Source organism: Panthera leo, chromosome E2 (genome assembly GCF_018350215.1).
Source record: "Panthera leo isolate Ple1 chromosome E2, P.leo_Ple1_pat1.1, whole genome shotgun sequence".
NCBI lineage: Eukaryota > Metazoa > Chordata > Mammalia > Carnivora > Felidae > Panthera > Panthera leo.
The window spans coordinates 13,510,272-13,534,322 of record NC_056693.1 but is presented as its reverse complement, the minus strand read 5'-3'; the positions used below and the strand labels follow the sequence as shown (position 1 = coordinate 13,534,322).

The following is a 24,051-nucleotide window of genomic DNA, read 5'->3' as shown; positions in this document are numbered from 1 at the left end:
GGAACCATTTCCTGTGGTTTGAAGTTCTCACCTGCTCTGAGGGGTGGGGGGCCCTCGATGCCCTATCCTGGGGCTTGTGAGTGGAAGGAAAGTCATCAAGAGGCATTTTCTGTTCGCTTTGAAAAATGTTCTCTTAGGGGAGGGGAAGAAAAAAAAAAGAGGTTAGAGAGGGAGAGAGCCAAAGCATAAGAAACTCTTAAAAACTGAGAACAAACTGAGGGTTGATGGGGGGGTGGGGGGGAGGGGAGGCTGGGTGATGGGCATTGAGGAGGGCACCTGTTGGGAGGAGCACTGGGTGTTGTATGGAAACCAATTTGACAATAAACTTCATATTTAAAAGAAAATGTTCTCTTAGCCTTAACCATCTCTTAATGCCGTGGGAGACTCCTCTCTCTTGTGCTGCTGCAGGCCACATGCTTCACCTTGAGGGCGCTAATTCAGCTGAATATCTTCAGAAAAGGCAAAGGGTTTCTTAAATATAAGGGGGAACTTCAACAGACACAGAGAGAACCTGAGTTAGAAGGTTCCCAACCTGCTCAACTCTGGTGTCTGCCTCCTCATCCCCAGCCCTCATTTTTCCTTTTTTATTTGGTAATTAAATTTTTTTATGTTAATTTTTTAAGTGGTTCTACATGGGGCTTGAACTCATGACCCTGAGATGAAGAGTCTCATGTTCCCTGTACTGAGCAAGGCTGTCACCATTTTGTTCTTCTCTCTTTCCTTTTTTATTTTGGAGGCACATCTTAGACTCCTCAGCTCTCTTGAATCTTTTGATCTGTCCCCGCTTCCATACTGCTATATCCTCTACCGCTCTTTCCTTCCCTGCCCGGCCCTTCCCCTCCCACCTTCGCCCCTCAACTCTGGATAATCATTGGAGCTTTGAGCATCCTCCCCACTGTGGACTCTTGAGGGGCTCAGAGACCCCACGAGCAACCATCTGGGGCGGAAACAGGCTGACGGGGAACAGGAAACAAAGCTCACCACCAACCCTGTGTACTTGTCACACCCCGAGCTTTTTCTTTGAAGTCAGGAAGGTCTCAAGGGCCCCTGGGTTCTTCACCCCAATTTGTCTTTTAAAGACATTGTTAACTATTATAGAAAAAAACACATAATATTAAATTTACTACCATTAACCATTAACCAGTGGATAGGTCAATGGCGGTATATAGATTCTCAGTGTTGCACAACACATCTCCAGCATGAGTTCATTTTGTGACTGAAAATCTACACCCACAGTTCTGTGTTCTCTCCTTTCCGCCCTGACTTGCTCTGAGTTCCTCTTTCGTTTCTATAAATTTGACTACTTTACATACCTCACGTAAGTGGAATCTTAGGGTATTTGAGTTTCTGTGATGTGCTTAGTTCACTTAGCAGCAAGTCAGAATCATCTCCTTGTCTAAACCTGGACAACACCCCACTATACACAGATGCCCCATGTTCTTCATCCACTCCTCTGTCTGTGGACACGTTGGCTGCTTCTACCTCTTGACTCTTGAGAATTACACAGCAATGTACGGGGATGCTCATAAACTGCCTCCAATTCTTATGGATATAAAATCTGAACTGAGTTTGTGCGATCACATGGTAAGTCTATTTCTTGATTTGGGGGGAACTCTTCACTGTGTGCTACAGCAAATGTGCCATTTTACATTTTGTCCAACCATGTGCCAATGTTCCAATATCTCCATATCCTTGCCAGCATAAGTTGTTTTATGCTTTTCGGTTTTTGAATGCTTTGGTTATTGTTGTTGATTGTGACCATCCTAATGGCTGTGACATGATATCTCCTTGCTGTTTCATTTGTTTTCTGTAATATTAGTGGTGTTGAGCATTTTCTCATCAGCTTGATGGCCATTGTATATCTTTGGAGACGTGTATTCAAGATTTTTGCCCATTTGTTAATTGGGTAGTTTGTTTTCTTGTTGTTGTTGAATTTTAGAATTTCTTTACATACTTTAGATGTATCAGTTAATTCCCTAACTGATACACAATTCGCAAATACTTTCCCGATTGTGTAGTTTCCCTTTTCACTCAGTTGAGTGTTTCTTCTGGGGCCAATAGTTAGTAAGCTTGAAATGGCCCCACTTGTCTATTTGGCTTTTGTTGCCTGTGCTTTTGGTGTCATGTCCAAGACCTCATTGCCAAATCTAATGTCATCGAACGTTTCTCCTGTTTTCCTGTCTCAACGTCATAGTGTTAGGTCTTCTGTTGAGATCAGTTATCTATTTCCAGTGAATTTTTGTGTATGGTAGAAAGGAAGGGTCCTGTTTTCTTCTTTTGTGTGTGGATATCCAGTCTTCAGAAGAAGTTTCTTTGAAAAGACTGTCCTTTCTCCATTGGGTGGGATTGGCCCCTGTCAAAGATCGTTTGGCCATCTGTGGGAGGGTTTATTTGGGGGCTCTCTGTTCTGTTCCTTTGGTCTACATGTGTGTTTCTATGGAGGTTTTGTTTCCTGTAGTTCAGAAATATGTTTTGAAATTGGGATGTGAAGCCTCCTGATTCTCTTTTTCTAGATTGTTCTGGCTCCTTGGGGTCCGTTGAGATACCGTATGAATTGAAGGATGATTTTTTTCTACTTCCTGCCAAAAATTCCATTGAGATTTTAATGTGGATAGCATTGACTCTGTAGATCACTTTGGGGGGTAGGGACATTTTACCAATATGAAGTCTTCCGACACATGGTTCTGTTCCTGATCAGGATGGATTTTCAAAGAAGCAGTTGCTCTAGTCCCCGCTCCTTCAGTCTCCCCAAACTCAACCCTCTGAAGGGTTCACTCACCTCTCCCACCCCACTCAGGGACTGTCTGAGCTGATGAGAGGACAGGGTTTCCAAGGCTTCAGGTCTGGAGATTGTGTGAGGACGTTGAATAAGCCAGACTTTTTCTCAACTCCTTCCAAGTTTTTCTTCTCTCCGGTTTAACTATCTATTAATCCATGGGTATCTCTTATTCTGTAGTTGTCATCTCTTTTCTTCTGTCACCAACTGTGCGTCACTGGTATGTCACTAATTCAGTTCAATATCTCTAGAAATGGTAAACATCTGCTAAGGAAACTGGGGGATTTAGATGGGTATTTCCAGCAACATGGGAACCCCAACCTGGCTCATCTAAGATTACTCCCTTCTCATCATGCAACTAATCCTTATTCATCCTTTTTTTATACCTAAGATTTTCCCTTCAGCTTTCCTGAATCCTTTGATTGTCCCCCATCAACACCCCTTTATCACTAACTGGCAAACTTCTGCTTTCCTTCTGAACTCTCAACTTCCTACTCACTAGGGCATTAAGTCTTAACCCCTTCCTTTGTCTTCCTCTTGACCCTTGAGCATTTGGGGATAAAATCGTGTAAAGCAGGGTAGGGAATCTGTGTGTGAAACATGGTTCATGATTAAGATGGCATAGACTTGTCAGGGCAGGAGTGTCTAGGGGCGTGAGGAGTCTAGGTGGAGGCTGACCCACCTGCTGTGGGGAGAGCAGCTAGAACGTGAAGGATGAGGTGGGAGCCTTAGGGGTCCCAGCCTTGCAGCCTTAGGGGTCAGTGTGAGAGGTGGGGAGGGGGGTTGGTGGAAATGTGAAGATTCTTAAAGACTCAGAGAAGCACCCTGACACTGGGCACAAAACACTTGATTCAGGGAGCCCATTTTGGAGTAGACAGTCATAAGGATGGACACAAACCTCCAGAAGCTGGATGCAGAGCTGTTTGTATCTCTCAAGGGAGTTAGATGCACACAAAGAGCTCCCAGGACACAGCAGCATGTGGGCTAGGATGGGATACTAGGGATATGGGACAGACCACAGGACATGCCCAGCTGGTGGGGGTTCAGAGTCTGGAGAGTATGGAGGGATTGGACAGCACCAGGACCCCATGGAGGCAGTGGCTTGACTGCCAGTAGCCTGGCAGAAGGGTGGAGACTGAATGCCTATGAATTAAAGAAAAAGCAATTACTCTGAGAAGACTTTATTTCCTCACTCATTATGTCTTGTACTATGTTTGCCTGAAGACAGTTTCCAAGATCTTCAGGTAACTTAAAATATTACCCTTCTGCTAAGTTAAGCTAATTATAGATATTCATTAAATACCTAAATGATTTCCAAATGGGCTGAAACAAAGCATAATCACACCGTTATGAATATATTGCTTCTCTTAATGAACATGTCCCATTTGCCGTGTTGTAGCAAAGGGATGTATATGTATACAAAGGTTTGGGAGAACCCTCTTCACAATGTCTGATATCCTATTCTGGTTTTGACAGTCCTTGGTTATCCAACACTCAAATTATCCCTGTGAAATAGAAGTTTCTGTAGGAAAGATAATAGTCCTTCCACATGAATGAGCCTCTGGTAGGAAAAATCAGGGAGCAGAAAAACAACTTTGGGAGCAAAGTATGAACTTTATGAGCACAGTTTGTCCCGGTGTAAAAAGGCATGCATTGCAACATAGGACAGACGAAAGTGTAGGACAGAGCCCAAATGCACATAGAGAGTGTGGCAAAAGGTTCAGGGTCAGGGAGTTTTATTTGTCCTGGTTTTCTCAGGCTGAGATTACCTGGGTTCATGTAAAAGAGCTTTTTGCAAGAGCCTTTGGTGTCAAGTATTGTGATGTCCAGGTGGAATTCAGTATTTTTTTTTTTTTTTTTGTTACAAAGATACAAGTTTTGTTGGATGTTCGGTCTGCTTTTAATAAGAGAGTGTAAAAGGAAAAGATTCTCCTCTTCTGAATAACCTGCAAACAGCCAAAGAATGAATCAGAAGGAGCAAAAGTGTTTCTGATCATGGGAAGCAATGGGATCCTTGCATAGGGCTGGGAGCATGAGGAGGTACAAGTGGGGTGACGGCATTGTACCATAATCACGTACCCGGGGCTGCAACAAGGTGACCTTTTTATTTTTTTTTTTTAAATTTTTTAATGTTTATTTATTTTTGAGACAGAGAGAGAGACAGAGCATGAATGAGGGAGGGTCAGAGAGAGAGGGAGACAGAATCTGAAGCAGGCTCCAGTCTCTGAGCTGTCAGCACAGAGCCCGACGCGGGGCTCGAACTCACGGACCGTGAGATCATGACCTGAGCCGAAGTCAGCCACTTAATCGTCTGAGCCACCCAGGCGCCCCCAAGGTGACCTTTTCAAAGCTTTCTTTTTTTCCTTTTTAATATGAAGAGAGAATTTCTGGAGTTCTTTTAGTACTGTGTTAGAGCAAATAATTGGCCCCCAAAACATCATGAATTTTATCCCTGGATCCTGTGAATGTCATATTCCCTGGCAAAGACACTGCCCGTGTGATGGAGTTAGAGATCGTGAGATGGAAAGATTATTCTGGACTGTCCGGGTGGTTGCTCTATGTACTCTCAAGTGTTGAGAGGGAGAGTGTGTGTGTGTGTGTGTGAGAGAGAGAGAGAGAGAGAGAGAGAGAGAGAGAGAGAAGGGAGATTGGCCCAGGGAGGAAAAGAGTAAATGTGAGGATAAAGCAGGGGAGAGAAGGTGGATGAGATGGGGAAACAGGACCCAGAATGAGGAAAGCCTCTCAAAGCTACAAAAGAGAGGAAAACACATTCTTCCAAAGAGTCTCAGGAGGGTACACTTAAGTACAGATGCCTCCATTTGGGTAGAGTGAAGTCCATTTGGGGATTGTAGTTTCCAGGACTGTTAAAAAATTTATAAACAGGTTGGATGTTCAATGGAGATGACATTGAAGACAAAACACTCAAGTTGGGGGAGCTCCTGGTCAAGTGGGGAGTCATTAAGCTGTATAAGCCAAGAGAACTGCAGACAGAGAGTCAGGGGCTCAGGAGCTCAAGGCTTGTCAGAGGGGGCCTAGATGAAGGAGGAACGGGCTGGAGGTGGAGGTGTGGGGGAGGTGAGAGTCCAGTGGGGGAGCGGAGTCCAGAAAGGCAGGAGGGATTGCAGGGTGCAGGGATCACACAGAGACCAGAGGTGATTGCAGGAAGGAAGGGGGTTTCTGGTCTGGTTGCCAGGCGATGGGGATGGGGGTGGGGAGGGCGAGGGATCCTGCTTTGGATAGGGAGGGCCAGGGTTTCCCAAAACAAGTATTTGGACACAGATTTTAGAGGAACTGGAAATTTTCTCTGAGGCAGGTGGACAAAGAGTTGATAAAGGTAACCGCCGCACCCCCCCCCCCCCCCGCCAGCCTGTAGAAGTTCTTCTGAAAGAGATCTGAATGACACAGCATAAACAATGAGTTTTAATATTTGTAGATTAAATTTATTTTTGTAAATTAAATTTAATATTTGTAGATTAAGATTTGTAGCAAATACTACCCTGGTACTAGCTGGGTGGAATTCCGCAAAGCAAGCTCTCTTCTGAGAATGGCGGCCAGATGTAGCCCTTTTTGATTGGCACAGGCTAGTCATGTGACATCCAGGTGTGGGCGGGCATAGGCCCAACTTCAGCGGTGATCTCCCGGCTCCATGTTGGATCTCCTTAACATTGTGATTCCATTTCCTTGTTTCAGTTCACAGTTGTGTTGTGAGCCAGTGTTCTTTGTGAGTCCGGTATAAGGGGCCAGATGACAACTCACGGAGAGAGCTGAGCACACATACAAGCTCCACTGGATGTAGATAAGCTAGGAAGTTAATATCTTCTTCTCTAGATAACAAGTATTTCCTCAGAGAGCTCAGATTGCGTAGCTGTAACAGTAGCTAAACCACAACCACAGCTGTGGGTTTAGAAAACATCTTGCGTCGAAAGCAATATGGCATATTTAGCAAGAACCTTCCAACATTCAGCTTGCAGACACGGGAAGCAAGATTGCGCAGGGCATAAGTAATGATAGTCTTCAACAGAAAATGGCACAGCATGTTTGACCAACCTGTGTCGTTGCACTGGTTCTCCAGAAATGGCACGGGCAACTCCAGGATATACATTCTTATGTTGTTCAGGACAAAGGTGGCTACAATGTTCGCAATTAATTCCATGACGGCGAAGTTGATACTAAACGTGACTGAATTGCTACAGGACAGAAGGAGTGTGCTCTTCTCTGTTTCGTTCCCAAAATTTTGTCTCGCATAGAAATCCAGCCTTTTATAGTTACTGGAATGAGTCATTCTCTGACGTCACACTCTTACACGAAAGAGGGGCTCCTGGCCAATGAGATTGTAACATGTGTCTCAGCAGCCAGTACCGGTATAAGAGAAGCATTTCTCACAACAGAAGGCACGTGTCAGATGCTACCTTGCAGTCTGCATACCAGCAGAGTTACCGAGAGGCCTAAATTTGATTCTTGGTGCTCCAGATCTTCTGTAAAGGAGTAGCTCTGTTTATGTTTTCAGGAACCTTGCAGTTCTCCAATGTTCCAATGGAGCTCCCTCCTCTAGCCTAGGGAATGTGTATGGGAGGAAATTAATGCAATGGTGCAATTTTCTGGCCCCTTTCAAGATTTCCTGACAGTCTGTTCATCCCAGGGACCATTGTCATCTTCCTTCATCCTGCCCTGCTGACCACATGCTTCGCTGTACTGCCCTCGCTTCAGTCAGTAGCTTCAGAAATGGCCAGGTTTTCTGAGATACCCCTGGGAATTTTAATGGCTACATGGGGCACCTTGGGAATTGCAAGCGGGCTCCTTTGAAACCCCCTCCTCTGCCACCTTTCTGTTCCTCCTTCCTCCTGTTTTGCCCTTTGACTTTCCCTTCAGTTCCCTTGGATCCTTTTTTTTTTAAATTCTTTTTTTTTTATTTAAAAAAGTTAAATTATTTTTCTATTTTATTTTGAGAGAGAGAGAGAGAGAGAGTGAGAGAGAGCAAGGGGGTAGGGGCAGAGAGAGCGGGAGACAGAATCTCAAGCAGGCTCTGCGTTGTCAATGCAGAGCCAGTTGTGGGGCTCAAACTCACTGTGAGATCATGACCTGAGGCAAAACCAAGAGTTGGACGCTTAAAGGACTGAGCCACCCAGGTTCCCATCCCTTGGATCCTTAGATGTGTCCCCTTTCAACACCTTCACCTCCTCTAGCCCTCTGTCTACACCTCTGAGACCTTCCCCTTCCCACTAGGACTCCTCTGCTGTGACAGTCTCTGGGGCTTCGTTGTGCTGCCCCCATCATGGTCATTCAAGGGACTCAAGGACCCCACCTGAGGCTGTGCAGCTCCATGGAAGTGGGCTGGATATTATGTCGCTGGGACAGGCTATGGAGACACTCAGATGGCTGGCTGCTTGGTCTGTCCTCAGTCTCTTCCTGCAGTTTCATCCAGAGCCTCCATTGGCTGACACATGAGGGCACAGGACATCTTCTGAGTCCCCTCCACAAAGATCGATAGGAGTGCTTCAGGCCTCTTCTTGAGCAGGTGACCTCAACTTGCCCAGTCCCCTGGCACCTGCTCCTGGTCAGGAGGTCAAGGTGAGGAAAGAGTGAGAGCCAGGACTTTCCACTAGGAAGTTGTCTTCGTTGAACAGATGCTCTAAGCACTCTTGTTGCATCTGTCTCTCTGATGAGTGCGTAAGGACCGAGAAAAGGTCAACTGAGGCACATTCATATTTTCAAGAGTTTACCTGAGCATATAGAGATTGGAATTGGGCAGAACCAGAGCACAGATGGCCAGAGGTACTCCAAGAACAGGAGCCAGGCCAAAGGTTTTTCTAAAGAAGAGCTGGAAGCAAAGCAATAACATAGTTTGATTGGCTATGGCTGGAGCTTTGGTCTTCTTTGGGCAAACCAAGTTGGTGGTCTATGCTTGGCTTCCCAGTTTTCTCTTCTGGGGTGGGGGTGCTCTGACCCTAGCTCAGGTTTTGGTTTGGCTGTGTAGGCCACCAAGGTGTTAGAGCCACCTCAGCCTGCTGTTGGCTTGTTTAATTACATTAGTAGAGTGTATGTGTCCTATGTGTAATATGTGCCCTCCTTTGCCTGGTGGTACTAGATGAGTCCCTACAATTCCTGAGAGTCTCCATTGTAAAGGCTATAGAGAAAAATAAGTGAATATTTGTAAAAATGTCCTTAGGTGAAGGAAAGTGAATGAATTCTGACAAAACATTATTTCAATAGCAATGGTATCTTGTCATATGTCAATGTGAAAATGATCTGTATCTCTTGGTAGTTTACAGACTTGTACTATGCCAAATTAAATGAAATACTGACCAGTCTGTAAATACCTAGATGAATTCTAAGTAAGTTAGCACACTAAATATTAGTTACCACAAACAGTTTTCAGGCTACAAGTACTTTTGTGCCTGTTAATCTGTTAATGAATGTGTTCATTTTTGCCAAACTGAGAATTACTAAAAGGACTTCTTTGCTTATAAGTATGTGTGGTATGTCTGTCCATGTGGTATGCTTCAAAATGCTGGGCATTTGAACATGGCCCATGTTCCTTTTTTTTTTTTTTTTTGAAAAAAATAAATTTAATCATGTGATGTTTAAATTAAGGAGTGTCTGTCTGATTGGATGGGGGCCTCCAAATGTGGGGAGATGATTGGGTGGAAGCCAATAACCTGGGTGGTAACAGAATTCATTCAAGGTGAAAGAAAAGAGACAGAAGTTTATTGAATATACTGCAAGGGATTGGTGGGCAGGATAGTGGAGGAGAGGCTGTTTGCAAGGAGGCACTGGGTGGGGGCCATATTTAAAGCAGGAAGGTGATGGGGCGCCTGGGTGGCTCAGTTGGTTAAGCGGCTGACTTCGGCTCAGGTCATGATCTCATGGTCAGTGAGTTCGGGCCCCGCGTCGGGCTCTGTGGTGACAGCTCAGAGCCTGGAGCCTGTTTCAGATTCTGTGTCTCCCTCTCTCTGACCCTCCCCCGTTCATGCTCTGTCTCTCTCTGTCTCAAAAATAAATAAATGTTAAAAAAAAATTAAAAAAAAAATAAAGCAGGAAGGTGAGGAGGTATGGGACATATGGAATTTTCCCTTTCTTGGTAACTGTGCCTGGCTGTAAGTAGCCCATTGGTCAGTTAGGGCTTATGATTGTTTTGAGGTGGGTCACCCAATAGGCCTGTTTGTATTTAGCCAGGGGGTCACTGTGGGCCCTTTCTGCAGTCCATCGCGCAAACCTGTTTTCCTAAAAGTGCCTCTACAAATCATATTTGCCAGTATACACTACCAGGAATACACAGTAAAAAAAAAAAAAAAAATACACGGAAGTGGGGGCAGATACTTACAATGGGGCAAAACCCCAAGTGAAACAGAAACATGACTTGAAAATTCTACTATACATTATTTGGGCATGGCAACTACTGAAAACTTTGTCTTTTGATGGTCTTGCTGACACTAATAGTTTCACCTTTGTCGATGATTGTGATTCTGATGATGATGACAACAGGGATATTCTAAGAGCATTTTAAAGAGCTTTCTTCTGGGGCGCCTGGGTGGCTCAGTTGGTTAAGCAGCCAGTTTCGGCTCAAGTCATGATCTTGCACTCGTGAGTTCGAGCGCTGCATTGGGCTCCGTGCTGACAGCTCGGAGCCTGGAGCCTGCTTTGGATTCTGTGTCTCCCTCTCTCTCCAACCCTTCCATGCCCATTCTCTGTCTCTCTCTCTCCCCAAAATAAATAATAAACATTATAAAAATTTTGAAGAGCTTTCTTCTGTCATCTTCATAGTATATACAGGTAGCATGGTATATCCACTTATGTGCTACTTTCTTTTCACTGAGCTTTCGTGAAGTTGCAGAATGACCCTAAGTAGAGCCTGACTGACAGGCAGGATTCAGGGGTCTACTCGTTATCTGCCAAAACCGTGTGTGGCTTAGGCACAGTCATCTGTCTTTCAGATTCTTTTTTGTCCTACAGGAAAATAAGATATTGCAACAGAGGTTACTTTTTTTTGTCCTTTTCAGGTCTATTAGAAAATTTATGCAGAATGCCTGCACAGTAAGATCTATACTATATGAATCCAAGGAAATGCTTATTCTGACTAAAATATTTCCTCAAATCTGATCTATGCTCTTTGTGAAACTCCCAACAGTACCATGTCTCATGCACAGAGTCAACAGGCCTCTTCACTGCATTGCTGAATATTTTCAAGATGAAAAGCTTGTTGAATCCAAAACAGTGAAAGTAAAGTGAAAAGCAACATAGGTCTTTGAGGGAGAAATCAGTGCTCGTGGTGTTGGCTTTAATGATGTGGAGAATAAAGGCAAAAAGAAATGTAGATAAAATTAGATTTCCTTACAGCTCACAGCCCTCTAACAAGTCCCTGGGACAGGCAGAGTGACTTTCCTGTAGGAACTCAGCTACCTTGCCGTCAACACTTTGCTCAGGGCAAAAGAAAACCTCAGCTTGACATTATCCCGACCCCCAGGATCCTGTGAATCTACTCTAAACATATAGAAATTCCTTTGGAAACTTGCTTTATCTTTCTTCCCCAAAATATATGTTAGCAATCATCCTCCAAGCATATGGCCCCCTGATATACATCCGAAGGGTCTCATGACTAAGGGTTTACTAGACAGCAGTAAATGACCTTTTCCTAACAGCAGCTAGCCTCTCAAGGTCCTGGAAACCTGGCTTGAAAAATTCCTTAGAGACTTATACTATCCCTAACCCCCTCCCAACCTGAAGGTATGTAATCAGTCACTCGTCACACTCCAAGTGCAACTCTCTTTTTTGCCCCTGGGTCCTGTCCCTGTGCTTTTTTTCTTTTTAATTCAAGTTAGTTAATAGTGTAGTCTTGGCTTCAGGAGTAGAACCCAGTGATTCATCTCTTATATATATTTGTGCTCATCCCAAAAAGTGCCCTTCTTAATGCCCATCACCAATTTAACCCATCCCCACACCAACCCCCCTTCCAGAAACCCTCAGTTTGTTCTCTGTATTTAAGAGTCTCTTATGGTTTGCCTCCCTGTTTTTATCTTATTTTTCTTTCCTTCCTGTATGTTCATCTGTTGAGCTTCTCAAATTTCACAGGAGTGAAATCATATGATACCTTTCTCTGACTGACTTATTTCGCTTAGCATAATACCCTCTAGTTCCATCCACCTTGTTGCAAATAGCAAGATTTCATTCTTTTTCATCACCAAGTAGTATTCCATTGTGTACATATTTGCGACATTTTCTTTATCCGTTCATCAGTTGATGGACATTTGGGCCCTTCCCATAACTTGGCTTTTGTTGATGGAGGTTGCTATGAACATTGGGGAGCATGTGCCCCTTCAGATCAGCATTTTTGTATCCTTTGGATTAATTCCTAGTAGTGCAATTGCTGGGTTGTAGGATAGTTCTATTTTTCATTTTTTGAGGAACCTCCATATGGTTTTCCAGAGTGGCTGCAGCAGTTTGCATTCCCACCAACAGTACAAAAGTTTCCCCCTTCGCATCCTCACCAGCATCTGTTGTTGCCTGAGTTGTTAACTTTAGCCTTTCTGACAGGTGTGAGGTAGTATCTCAATATGGTGATGATGAGTGATGTTGAGCATCTTTTCATGTGTTGGTTGGCCATCTGGAGGTCTTCTTTGGAGAAGTGTCTATTCATGTCTTCTGCCCATTTCTTCACTGGATTATTTGTTTTTTTGGGTGTTGAGTTTGGTGAGTTCTTTATAGATTTTGGATACTAACCTTTTATCTGATGTGTCATTTGCAAATATCTTCTCCCATTATGTCAGTTGCCTTTTACATTTGTTGATTCTTACCTTTGCAGTGCAGAAGTTTTTTATCTTGATGAGGTCCCAATAGTTCATTTTTGATTTTCTTTCCCTTGCTTTCAGAGATGTGTCGAGTAAGAAGTTGCTGTGGCGGAGGTCAAAGTGGTTGCTGCATGTTTTCTCTTGTAGGATTTTGATGGTTTCCTGTCTCCTGCTTAGGTCTTTCATCCATTTTGAATTTATTTTTGTGTATGATGTAAGAAAGTGGTCCAGGTTCATTTTTCTGCAGGTTGCTGTCCAGTTCTCTCAGTACCATTTGCTAAAGAGACTGTCTTTTTTTCCATTGGATCCCCTTTCCTGCTTTGTGGAAAATTAATTGGCCATATGTTTGTGGGTCCATTTCTGGGTTCTCTATTCTATTGCATTGATCTATGTGTCTGTTTTTGTGCCAAGATCATACTGTCTTTGATGATTACAGCTTTGTAATACAGCTTGGAGTCTGGAATTGTGATGTCTCCAGCATTGCTTCTCTTTTTCAACATTACTTTGGCTATTCAGGATCTTTTGCATTTCCAAACAAATTGTAAGATTATTTGTTCTAGCTCTGTTAAGAATGCTGGTGTAGGGGCGCCTGGGTGGCTCAGTCGGTTAAGCGGCCGACTTCAGCTCAGGTCAAGATCTCGCGGTCCGTGAGTTCGAGCCCCGCATCAGGCTCTGGGCTGATGGCTCAGAGCCTGGAGCCTGCTTCCGATTCTGTCTCCCTCTCTCTCTGCCCCTCCCCCATTCATGCTCTGTCTCTCTCTGTCTCAAAAATAAATAAAAAACGTTAAAAAAAAAAGAATGCTGGTGTTATTTTTACAGGCATTGCTTTGAATGTGTAGATTGCTTTGGGTGATATTGACATTTTAACAATATTTCTTCTTCCAACCCATGAGCATGGAATGTTTTTTTCATCTTTTTGTGTCTTCTTCAATTGTTTTCAGAAGCTTTCTATAGTTTTCAGCATACAGATCTTTTACCTTTTTGGTTAGGCTTATTCCTAGGTATTTTATGCTTTTTGGTGCAATTGTAAATAGGATCAATTCCTTGATGTCCCTTTCTGCTGCTTCGTTACTGGTGTATAGAAATGCAACCGATTTCTGTACATTCATTTTATATCCTGGAACTTTGCTGAATTCATGAGTCAGCTCTAGCAGTTTTTTGGTAGAGTCTTTAGGGTTTTCCATGTAGAGCATCATGTCGTCTGTGAAGAGTGAAAGTTTGACTTCTCCCTTGCGAATTTGGATGCCTTTTATTTCTTATTTCTCTTTGTTGTCTGATTGTGGAGGCTAGGACTTCTAGGACTATGTTGAACCACCGTGGTGAGAATGGACATCCCTGTCGTGTTCCTGATCTCAGGGGGAAAGCTCTCAGTTTTTCCCCGTTGAGGATGATATTAGCTGTGGGCCTTTCATATATGGCGTTTATGATGTTAAGGTATGTTCCTTCTATCCCGGCTTTCTTGAAAGTTTTTAATTTTTTAATGTTTATTTATTTTCGAGAGAGACTCAACCGACTGAGCCACCCAGAAAGAGAGACAGAGTATGAGTGTGGGAGGTGCAGAGAGAGAGAAGGAGACACAGAATCCCAAGCAGACCCCAGGCTCTGGGCTGTCAGCGCAGAGCCTGATATGGGGCTGAAACTCATGGACTGTGAGATCATGACCTGAGCTGAAGTCGGATGCTCAACTGACTGAACCACCCAGGTGCCCCTCTTGAGACTTTTTATCAAGAAAGGATGCTGTATTTTGTCAAATGCTTTTTCTGCATCTATTGAAAAGATCATTTGGCTCTTATCCTTTCTTCTATTAATGTGGTGTATCACATTGATTGATTTGTGAATATGAAACCAGCCTGGCAGCCTAGGAATGAATCCACTTGATCATGGTGAATAATTCTTTTAATGTACTGCTGAATTCAATTTGCTGTTATCTTGTTGAGAATTTTTGCATCCAGGTTCATCCAGGATATGGGCCTGTAATTCTCCTTTTTAGTGGGGTCCTTGTCAGGTTTTGGAATCAAGGTAATGCTGGCTTCATAGAATGAGTTTGGAAGATTTCTTTCCATTTCTATTTTTTGGAATAGTTTGGGAAGAATAGGTATTAATTCTCTTTAAATGTCTGGTAGAATTCCCGTGGGAAGCCATCTGGCCCAGACTCTTATTTGTTGGGAGATTTTTTGATTACCAATTCAATTTCTTTGCTGGTTATGGGCCTGTTCAGATTTTCTGTTTCTTCCTGTTTGAGTTTTGGCAGTGTGTGTGTCTATAAATTTGTCCATTTCTTCCAGATTGTCCAGTTTTTGTAATTTTTCATAGTATTCTCTAATAATTGTTTGTATATCTGTGGTGTTGGTTGTGATCTCTCCTCTTTCATTAATGATTTTGTCTATTTGGGTCCTCTGTCTTTTCTTTTTGAGAAGTCTGGCTAGGCGTTTATCAAATTTATTTATTCTTTCAAAAAACAAGTTATTAGTATCATTGAACTGTTCTAATGCTTTGTTTTATTGTTTTGGATTCTATACTGTTTATTTCTGCTTTAATCTTTATTATTTCCCTTCTCCTGCTGGCTTTGGGCTTTATTTACTGCTCCTTTTCTAGCTCCTTTAGGTGTAAGGTTGGGTTGTGTATTTGGGACCTTTCTTGCTTCTTGAGATAGGCCTGAATTGCAATGTATTTTCCTCTTAGGACTGCCTTTGTTGCATCTGTAAGTGTTTGGACTGTCATGTTTTCATTTTCATTTGCTTCCATGTATTTTTTAGTTTCTTCTTTAATTTCCTGGTTAACCCTTTTATTCTTTAGTAGGATGTTCTTTAACCTCGATGTATTTAGGGGCTTTCCAAATTTTTTCTTGTGGTTAATTTCAAGTTTCATAGCATTGTGGTCTGAAAATCTGCATGGTATGATCGCAATCTTTTTGTACCTGTTGAGGGCTATTTTGTGACCCAGTAAGTGATCTATTCTGGAACATGTTCCATGTGCACTTGAGAAGAATGTGTATTCTGCTGCTTTAGGATGAAATGTTCTGAATATACCTGTTAAGTCCATCTGGTCCAATGTGTCTTCAGAGCCATTGTTTCCTTGATTTTCTGCTTAGATAATCTGTCCATTTCTGTAAGTAGAGTATTAAAGTCTCCTACAATTAAAATATTATTATCAATAAATTTGCTTAGGTTTCTGTTTAATTGGTTGATATATTTGGGCTATCCAAGTTGGGGGCATAAATACTTACAATTGTTAGCTCATCTTAATTATGATATAATGCTCTTCTTTATCTCTTGTTACAGTCTTTGTTTTAAAATCTAGTTTGTCTGATATAGGTATGGCTACTCTGGCTTTCTTTTGATGCACGTTAGCATGATAGGTGGTTCTCCATTCCCTCAGTTTCAATCTGCAGGTGTCCTCAGGTCTAAAATAAGTCTCTTATAGGCAGCATATAGATAGATTTTGCATTTTTAAAAAAAAAAATTTCTTTTAATGTTTATTTTTGAGAGAGAGAGAAAGTGTGAGGGGGGGAGAGGCAGAGAGAGAGAGAGAGACAGAGAGAGAGAGAGAGAGAATATGAATCAGGCTCCGAGCTGTCAGCACAGAGCTCAACACAGGGCTTGAACTCATGAACCATGAGATCACAACCCAAGCCAAAGTCATATACTTAACCTGCTGAGCCACCCAGGCACCCCTTGTTGTTTTTCTAAATCAATTCTGATACTTTATGACTTTTGTTTGGGGCATTTAGTCCATTTACATTCAGAGTGGTTATTGAAAGATATGAACTTAGTGCCATTGTGTTATCTGTAGAATTCATGTTTGTGGCAATGTTCTCTTTGTAGTCTTTGCTGCTTTCCACTCATAGAGTTCCCTTAGGGTCTCTTGCAGGGCTGGTTTGGTGATCATGAACTCCTTTAGTTTTTGTTTGTCTGGGAAAGCCTTTATCTCTCCTTCTATTCTCTTCTAGCTTTTATCTCTTCTTCTATTCTGAATGACAGCCTTGCTGGATAAAGAATTCTTGGCTGCATATTTTTCCTAGTCAGCACACTGAATATTTCCTGCCACTCCCTTCTGACCTGTCAAGTTTCAGTGGACAGGTCTGCTACTAACCTTATGTGTCTACCCTTGTAGGTTAATGACCTTTTGTACCTAGCTGCTTTCAGAATTCTCTCTTCATCTTTGCATTTTGCCAGTTTCACTATGACATGTCATGGTGTTAACCAGTTTTTACTGATTTTCAAGGGAGTTCTCTGTGCCTCTTGTACTTAGATGCCTGTTTCCTTCCTCAGATTAGGGAGGTTCTCAGCTACAATTTGTTCAAATAAACCTTCTGCTCCTTCTTCTTACTCTTTTTCTTTGGGACTCTTGTCATATGGATATTGTTCCATTTCATGGAATCACTTACCTCTATAATTCTCCTCTCATGATCTAGTAATTTATTTTCCCTCTTTTTTTTTCAGCTTCATTATTTTACACAATTCTATCTTCTATTTCACCTATTCTCTCCTCTGCTTCTTTAATCCCTGCTGTCACTGTATCTAGTTTATTTTGCATCTCAGCTATAACATTTTAGAATTCATCCTGACTAGTTCTTAGGTCTTTGATCTCTGCAGCAAGGGTTTTTCTGGTGTCTTCAGGCCCATCTGTGAGTCTTATGACTGTTACTCTAAATTCTTGTTCACTATATTGTTTATATCTGTTTTGAGCAACTCTCTGGCTGTGATTACTTCTTGACCTTCCTTTTGGGGAGAATTCTTCCATCTTGTCACTCTGGCTTAGTTTCTTTCTTTTGCATGTTTTATTTATTTTATTTTTTTGCATGTTTTAAAAGCTTGTTATGTGTCCTACACCTGAGAGTACTACCATATTAAAAAGGAGTCATACACTGTGCAGGGCCTGGTATTCCAGGAAGTGTTTCTGGTGTATTCTGTGTGCATTCTGTTGTGTTTTAGTTGCTCTTTCCCATTGGTCAGTTCTCTGCAGAGCTTCTCCTTGCCTTTATTGGTGGAGTGTTTGGACTTTTAACTGGATGTGCTTTGATTTGTTTGTTGAAGTAACCCTGGAAAAAAGGGAGGGGAGCCTGATCCCATAAAAAGAGAGAAAGGGAAGAGGAGAAAATAAAACCAAACTGAGAATGAAAAAAAGATAAGGCTAATTCCAGAGAAACAGAGGAAAATAAAGAATAAGGAAGAGAAAAGATGGAAAAAGAATAGAATAAAAATACCTGATTTTATATATATATATATATATATATATATATATATAGTATATTTAATATACTATATTTAAATATATATTTAAAAATATATATTTAATATATATATATATAGTAAAACCTTGACATTTCTTGAATATATATATAAAACCTTGACATTTCTTGAATATATATATAATATATTTAAAATATATTATATATATATATGTATGTGTGTGTGTGTATATATATATATATATATATATATATAGTAAAACCTTGACATTTCTTGAAGGCTCATGGATTCTCAGAATGATGCAGGAGCAGGGGCTTGACTTTGAAATCCCTGCTTCCATTAGCACAAAACAAAAGGGTGAGATGGTCTTTCATGGGCTTGTGACCAGGCATTGCATTCTCTTCTTCTGTAATGTAGGTCCTCTTTGGCATCTTTTTCCAAAAAAGCGCCGTCTCATCACAGTTAAAAACTCTCTTCGACAGGTAACACTTGGAAACCATGAGCTTTTGGAACTTGGTAGCAAACACTTCAGCTGCCTCAGATTCTGAACTTGCAGCCTCTCCATGCCTCACAACACTATGGATGCCACTTCCCCTCTTAAACTTACCAAACCATCCCCTGCTTGCCTTGATGACTTCTTCATTTTCTGTTGATGTAACTGGCAGTTTACTTATGAGGGTGGTGTACAAGGTCTTTGCCTTCTCGAAGATAAAGTTCTCGGTCACAGTCCTTTTACTGCATCTAGTTCCCTTATTTATTCTTTTGTCTTTAATATTGTGCAAATGGTTGATGTAGACTTCTTATAAAATCTTTCAATTTTGGCCACTTGCATACCTCATTCATACTTCTCAATGATTTCCTTCTTAACTTCCACCATAATCATCACCTTCTTCTTACTGTCTTTGTTTTCAACCTTTTTCTGCATGAGGGCCATTGTATATGCTCGCACAGATGTTGACTATGGTACAGTGTTAATGAACACTGTGTTAATGAACGCAGTGAATAAACTGTATTTAATGTAACTGGCAATAAGGCAGCAGAGGAAAGTGTCAATATCTGCAGGCAGCCTGACCTAGACTGAAGCAAAGCCTTCCTAAGCTTACTCTTGTATGGAAAAGCAAAGACTGTCCATAGGTGCTTTGAGGTGACAAAAAATACACTAGTGCCTTCCAACATTCTCAAAAGTCACTGATTTCTGCCAAAATCCATGACCTGCAACCAAGCATGCAAGCATGGGAGATGATCACCCACAATCCTGCAGTGAGAGAGAGAGAGAGCGAGAGAGAGAGAGAGCAAGAGAGAGAGAGAGGATTCATCGATTGATTATTGACTGGGTTTGGAGTAGTGCTTGTACTTTCTGTTCTGTTTTCTGGAAAGAAGGAACCCTGGTGTTTTTGCTCTTAGGCTATCTAGAGCTCATTAAACATACAGAGTCAGATCTGGACACTTAAACATTATGAAGACATCTGTAGCAGATTAGAACACTTCTTTATTTTTAAATCAATGGGTAGGTGTAAACAATCGTTGATCAGTTAAACATGGTGAATGAACACCCATTGTTCTGATCTTAAACCAGCGGGGCCAAATTGACACAGTTCAAAACATTTAAGACTAATGAAAACATTAGATTTCTCCTTCCTTAGATCTACGAGGCAGCAAAACAGATTGGTTTTTCAGTCAACAAGGTTTTATAGATTTCTACAAAGAAATAGTGAAGAAAAAGCTGAACTCTACAAGTGAAATGCCAGCTAGTAAAGTAGAAGAAATGGTACAGTGAGCTGTTTGGTCACCTCCAAGATTTAACCGATGTGAACATTTAGATATTGGCTTCAGATCTCCCTTTTTGAGAAAAGAGGCAAAATGTTACATAAAATCAGACACCAGCTCCTCCTCCCTTGCTGCCCTCTTTCCCCAGAGGTAATGACTTGCTGTAGGAAGAGGGCTTTATCCTATGCCTGAGACTTTTAATAGTTGTTTGGTTGATCCTATTTACACGATTGTATTCACCAATAACATGTAATATAGCTTTTTTAAAAAAAAAATACGTAAATGAGTCATAAGCTAAGTATTTTTTGTCCCAGGATTAAAAAAATCCTGAGTCTTTTTTACATATAGCATTGTTGTTCTATGTAATCTCCTTCATTTTATTTATTTATTTATTTATTTATTTATTTATTTTTTAATGTTTATTTTTGAGAGAGAGAGAGAGAGTCGGGAAGGGGCAGAGAGAAAAGGAGACACAGAATCTGAAGCAGTCTCCAGGCTCTGAGCTGTTAGTAGAGAGCCCAATGTGGGGCTCAAACTCACAAGCTGCGAGATCATGACCTGAGCTGAAGTTGGACACTCAACCAACTGAGCCAATGAGGTGCTCCTAATCTCCTTCATTTTAACTGCTGGGTAGGATCCCACCTGAGGAATAAGGCACAGATCATTCCCCTACTGAAAGGCAGTAAGTTGAAATCACTGCTAGCAGAGCAAGACTTCCATACCCTGGAACATATTTTCTTAGGCACAGGTTGAAGACTTTCCCTGGGGCATATACTAATACCCCAAAGTGGAGGCTGGTTGCTGGCTCTGGGGCAAGAGCATCTTTAATGAGAATGGATAGTGCCAGAGGACTCCTTGAGTGGTTCTACTAATTCACATGTCTGCCCTGAAAATGAAGAATTTTAATTCGCCAGAGCCTCACCCCACTCCACTATATAAGTCCCTGGGGACTCTACACTCTTCACTTTGTCTGTAGGAGAACAAGTTCACTGACTACAGACTGTGAGGAAAAGCACATGCTGCTGTAGAAACAGTAATTCTGTAACTCTTGATGGGTTTCATTCCACAATAGAATTTTTGCAGGCTTTTTGGGCAGATATGTATTAGGTAAATGCGTGGCTTTAAAAAGCCACTTGGGATCCACTTTCTTGGTAGAAGATTTGAACTTCTGTCTCTCATAAATCAGAGAGCAAGCTAATCAGGAAGGATAGAGAATATTTGAGCAATGCAAGAAGCTTGGCATATATGTAAAATGTGGTCATACTCATTTTCAAGCACAAATGTCAACTTTATAAATATCTGCCACATACTAGGCCACACAGCAAATTTCAGTCAATACCCAGACATGGAAGACTCTGTAAACACTATGCTATGAAAGCAGAAAACTGAATAAAAGGATAAGCCGAACACCACCATCTGCATAGAAACCGTGTGTGTGATGAAAGAATCATGGTTGAAGAAGACACAATAATGGCAATTTCAAAATATGCCTGGGTGACAGTAAAAACTTTACATAGAACCCACAGGATGCAAGCCAGGTGGGCTTGTGGGCAAATTTTAAATGTTAAGATGCTTAACATAGAAAAGAAGAAAAAGATGGTCATTGTAGAGCTAATTATCCACCTATAGGAATAAGAAAAGGAACAAACTCAAAGGAGAAAGAACATAAACATGAACAAGAAACACAGATATCTGGAGATGGTTTTTCCTTTCTTTTTAAGCTTATTTATTAAGTTTTGAGAGAGAGAGAGCACAATCGGGGGAGGGCAGAGAGACAGGGAGACACATAATCCAAAGCAGGCTCCAGGTTCTGAGCTGTCAGCACAGAGCCCAACACGGGGCTTAAACTCACTAACCGCAAGATCATGACCTGAGCTGAAGTCAGACACTTAACCGACTAGGCCACCTAGGTGCCTTGGAAGTATTCTCTTAAAACTTTTTATTTCGTGGAGGAGTTTGTTGAGGATTATCTTTAACTTGAAGATTTGTTAAATCTCACCCATAAAGACATCAGGGCCTGGTACTGTTTTTTTGATGGAGGGAAATTAGTGATTCACATTTTAATTTTTTAGTTATTGCTCTATTCATATTATGCCTTTGTTCTGAGGTGAGGTTTGGTGATTTACATTTATCTAGATAATTGTTTATTTCATCTATATGTGAAAATACACTGGCCTAGCTTTTGTGGTAGTCTCTGATAAACTTTTCTTGTATCTCCCTGATAAGTCTTTCAAGATTTTGTCAGTATATCAATCGAGCCCTTTCTCTCTGTCTCTAGCATCTGCTAGGTAGTATGCAATCACTCCCAGCCTGTCTTCAGTAAGAACCCTGTTAGGTCAGCTTAGCAGGAATTACTCTAATTCTTGGTAATTTTCCATCCACTGACTGCCCCACCGTGCTCTTGCTTATAAATCACCACTCTTCTTGTTGACTTAGAGTTGAGTCCAATCTGTCTCCCTTACTGCAAACCCACTGTTGCAGTCAGCCTCAATAAAGTGTGCCTTATTGTCTGTAATGAGTGTCAGAATAGTTTTTCAATAGCACATGGAAAGGAGTAATTACAATATGGTTGATGAGGCAAGATGAAAGTACATAACGGGCTGTGGGGCTACGATGGAATCAGTTGGGGCTTGTGAAGTTTCAGGAATTTGAAAATATTAAGACAATTGAAGAGATAGTGTTTAGGATGAATTAAAAGACTGGAGACCTAACAGGTGTGGGAAACACGGAGAAATTAGCCCACTTTTATGGGCAGGGCATGGAAGGACCTCCTAGAACAAGTGTCCAGAAGAGCTTAGCTGTCTGATAGGCATTTCAGTATTTCACGTCCACAATGAAGCCTTGAGTTTTTTCCTTTCCTTCATGGTTTTGCCAAAAATACTACCTCAGTTTCTCAGACCATACAATCGTGCCACTATCCCCTGTGTGTTGAACAAGGCAAAAGCTTGAAAAGGAGCAGTGCAGGCTTCCAATCTGGACACAATTTTCAAGTGTGTTTGGGGCTACACAGTGCTGGAGATGGATGCCTTTCCAGCACTTTCTAGCATGTGGCCTGAGGGTGTGTCCTGGGAGTTCTGATGGCTGGACTTAGGAAACCCGTCAGTGGGATACTTTCAAGGAGAGCAAGGGCTGTAAGAAAGTGTAAAAGTAATGATCATTTACATAAAAAATGAGAGTTCCAGCTGAAGAAGTACAGTGGGTGTTCCTCATAATCTTCAGTGTTGGAGAAATAGGACAATTCATACATTCTTTCAGTGTTGAAATGAATTAGTTGACAGGAAAATCCAAATCTTTAAACTTAATTTCAGATGAGACCAGCTGAGCGTCATCGTCACAAAGAAGGCAGCTGACAGTCCACTTCCAATGTGACTCTTTTCTCCAGATGATACTTCCGTGTGACCCAAGGCAGTGAGGTCCCCAGAAACCCAGACTGAATTCCATATTATGTGACAGAACGTCTTACACTTGGACTCAGAGACTCAGGTGGGTACCTGCAGGTCCACGTGTTAGAAATCTGACCCCAATGAGTTTGCTGGTCACTAGAGATACCTGAGGGTGTTCCTAGACCCAGCATTGCCCCGTTCCCCTTCCCTTTCTGTCAGTGCATGACCTGCACTGTGACACTGAGGGCTCCTAAGGCATGGTTGGTCACAGGGCTCTGAGGATGAACATCCATGGACGCCATGAGACAGAAGCTGCGTGCTGGCAGGTGCATACTCCCGGACTCTCCCAGATCACCTGGGACATATGTCAGCGGTTTGCATTCTTGTGCATGGTCCCCTGGTGTCTGAGGGGAGAAGGGAGGATGAGGCTTTCCAATAATGGGGTATTTGCTCCTGCCAGTAACCTGGTGGTGGTGGATTTTGAGTTGTGTTTTTTCTTTTTCTCTAGTATATTCAAGCTGCATGAGGAATCGAAACAAAAGATACTCAGGAGAAAATGTAGCTTGGATTATTATGTTATTCTACTTGGGCCTGTAAAGCACAGACATGCAAGTGATCCCAACTGAACACAGAAAACAAAGAAGATGGAAGGATGCAAATGGTTAATAGTGACCCGACCGGTGACTCTCCGACTCCTTAGCTGAAACGTACAGGACAGCACTGGCAGGGCACCAGCAGGGCGGCCAGGAAACAGCGTCCCAGGCTGTGGCTCAGGAAGGGGCTGCTCCAGGTGGGACCCCGCTCCACTCCGCGTGCTCTGTGTGCTGTCCCACCGCCCACCCAAATCCATCCTAACCGAGTCTGAAGACCTCCCAGCCGAGGCCAAAGCCGTGAGGATCGCGTCCTGCTGGCCTCTCACAGAAGCTGGGACCCAGCGGAACCAGTGCCCGCAGGCCCTCTCGTCCGTCTGATCTGCACACATAATTCAATCGTTCACTTCTGGTGTTCACACAGGCTCAGCCTGCACGCGACTCCTCCTGATACAGGTCTTGCCCTCCACTGGCTGCTGAAGCAAGGATCCTGAGAGTCACTACTGAATCTTTCAGCTCCTCTCTGCTCCATGTGGAAACCGTCACCAAAGCCTCCATAGG

General features: G+C 42.2%; 1 protein-coding gene and 1 long non-coding RNA gene across 3 annotated transcripts in view; one reads left to right on the top strand and one right to left on the bottom strand.

Annotated features, from left to right (window-relative positions):
* The window catches only part of DMAC2 (distal membrane arm assembly component 2), a 57,305-nt gene that overhangs the window by 21,552 nt on the left and 11,702 nt on the right, over positions 1-24,051 (bottom strand). The gene's annotated exons all lie outside the window — the stretch shown is intronic.
* On the top strand, positions 1,239-23,536 carry LOC122207598. Its single transcript, XR_006196935.1, has 3 exons — positions 1,239-1,584; positions 22,900-23,000; positions 23,409-23,536. It is a non-coding gene; the product is annotated as an uncharacterized LOC122207598 (long non-coding RNA).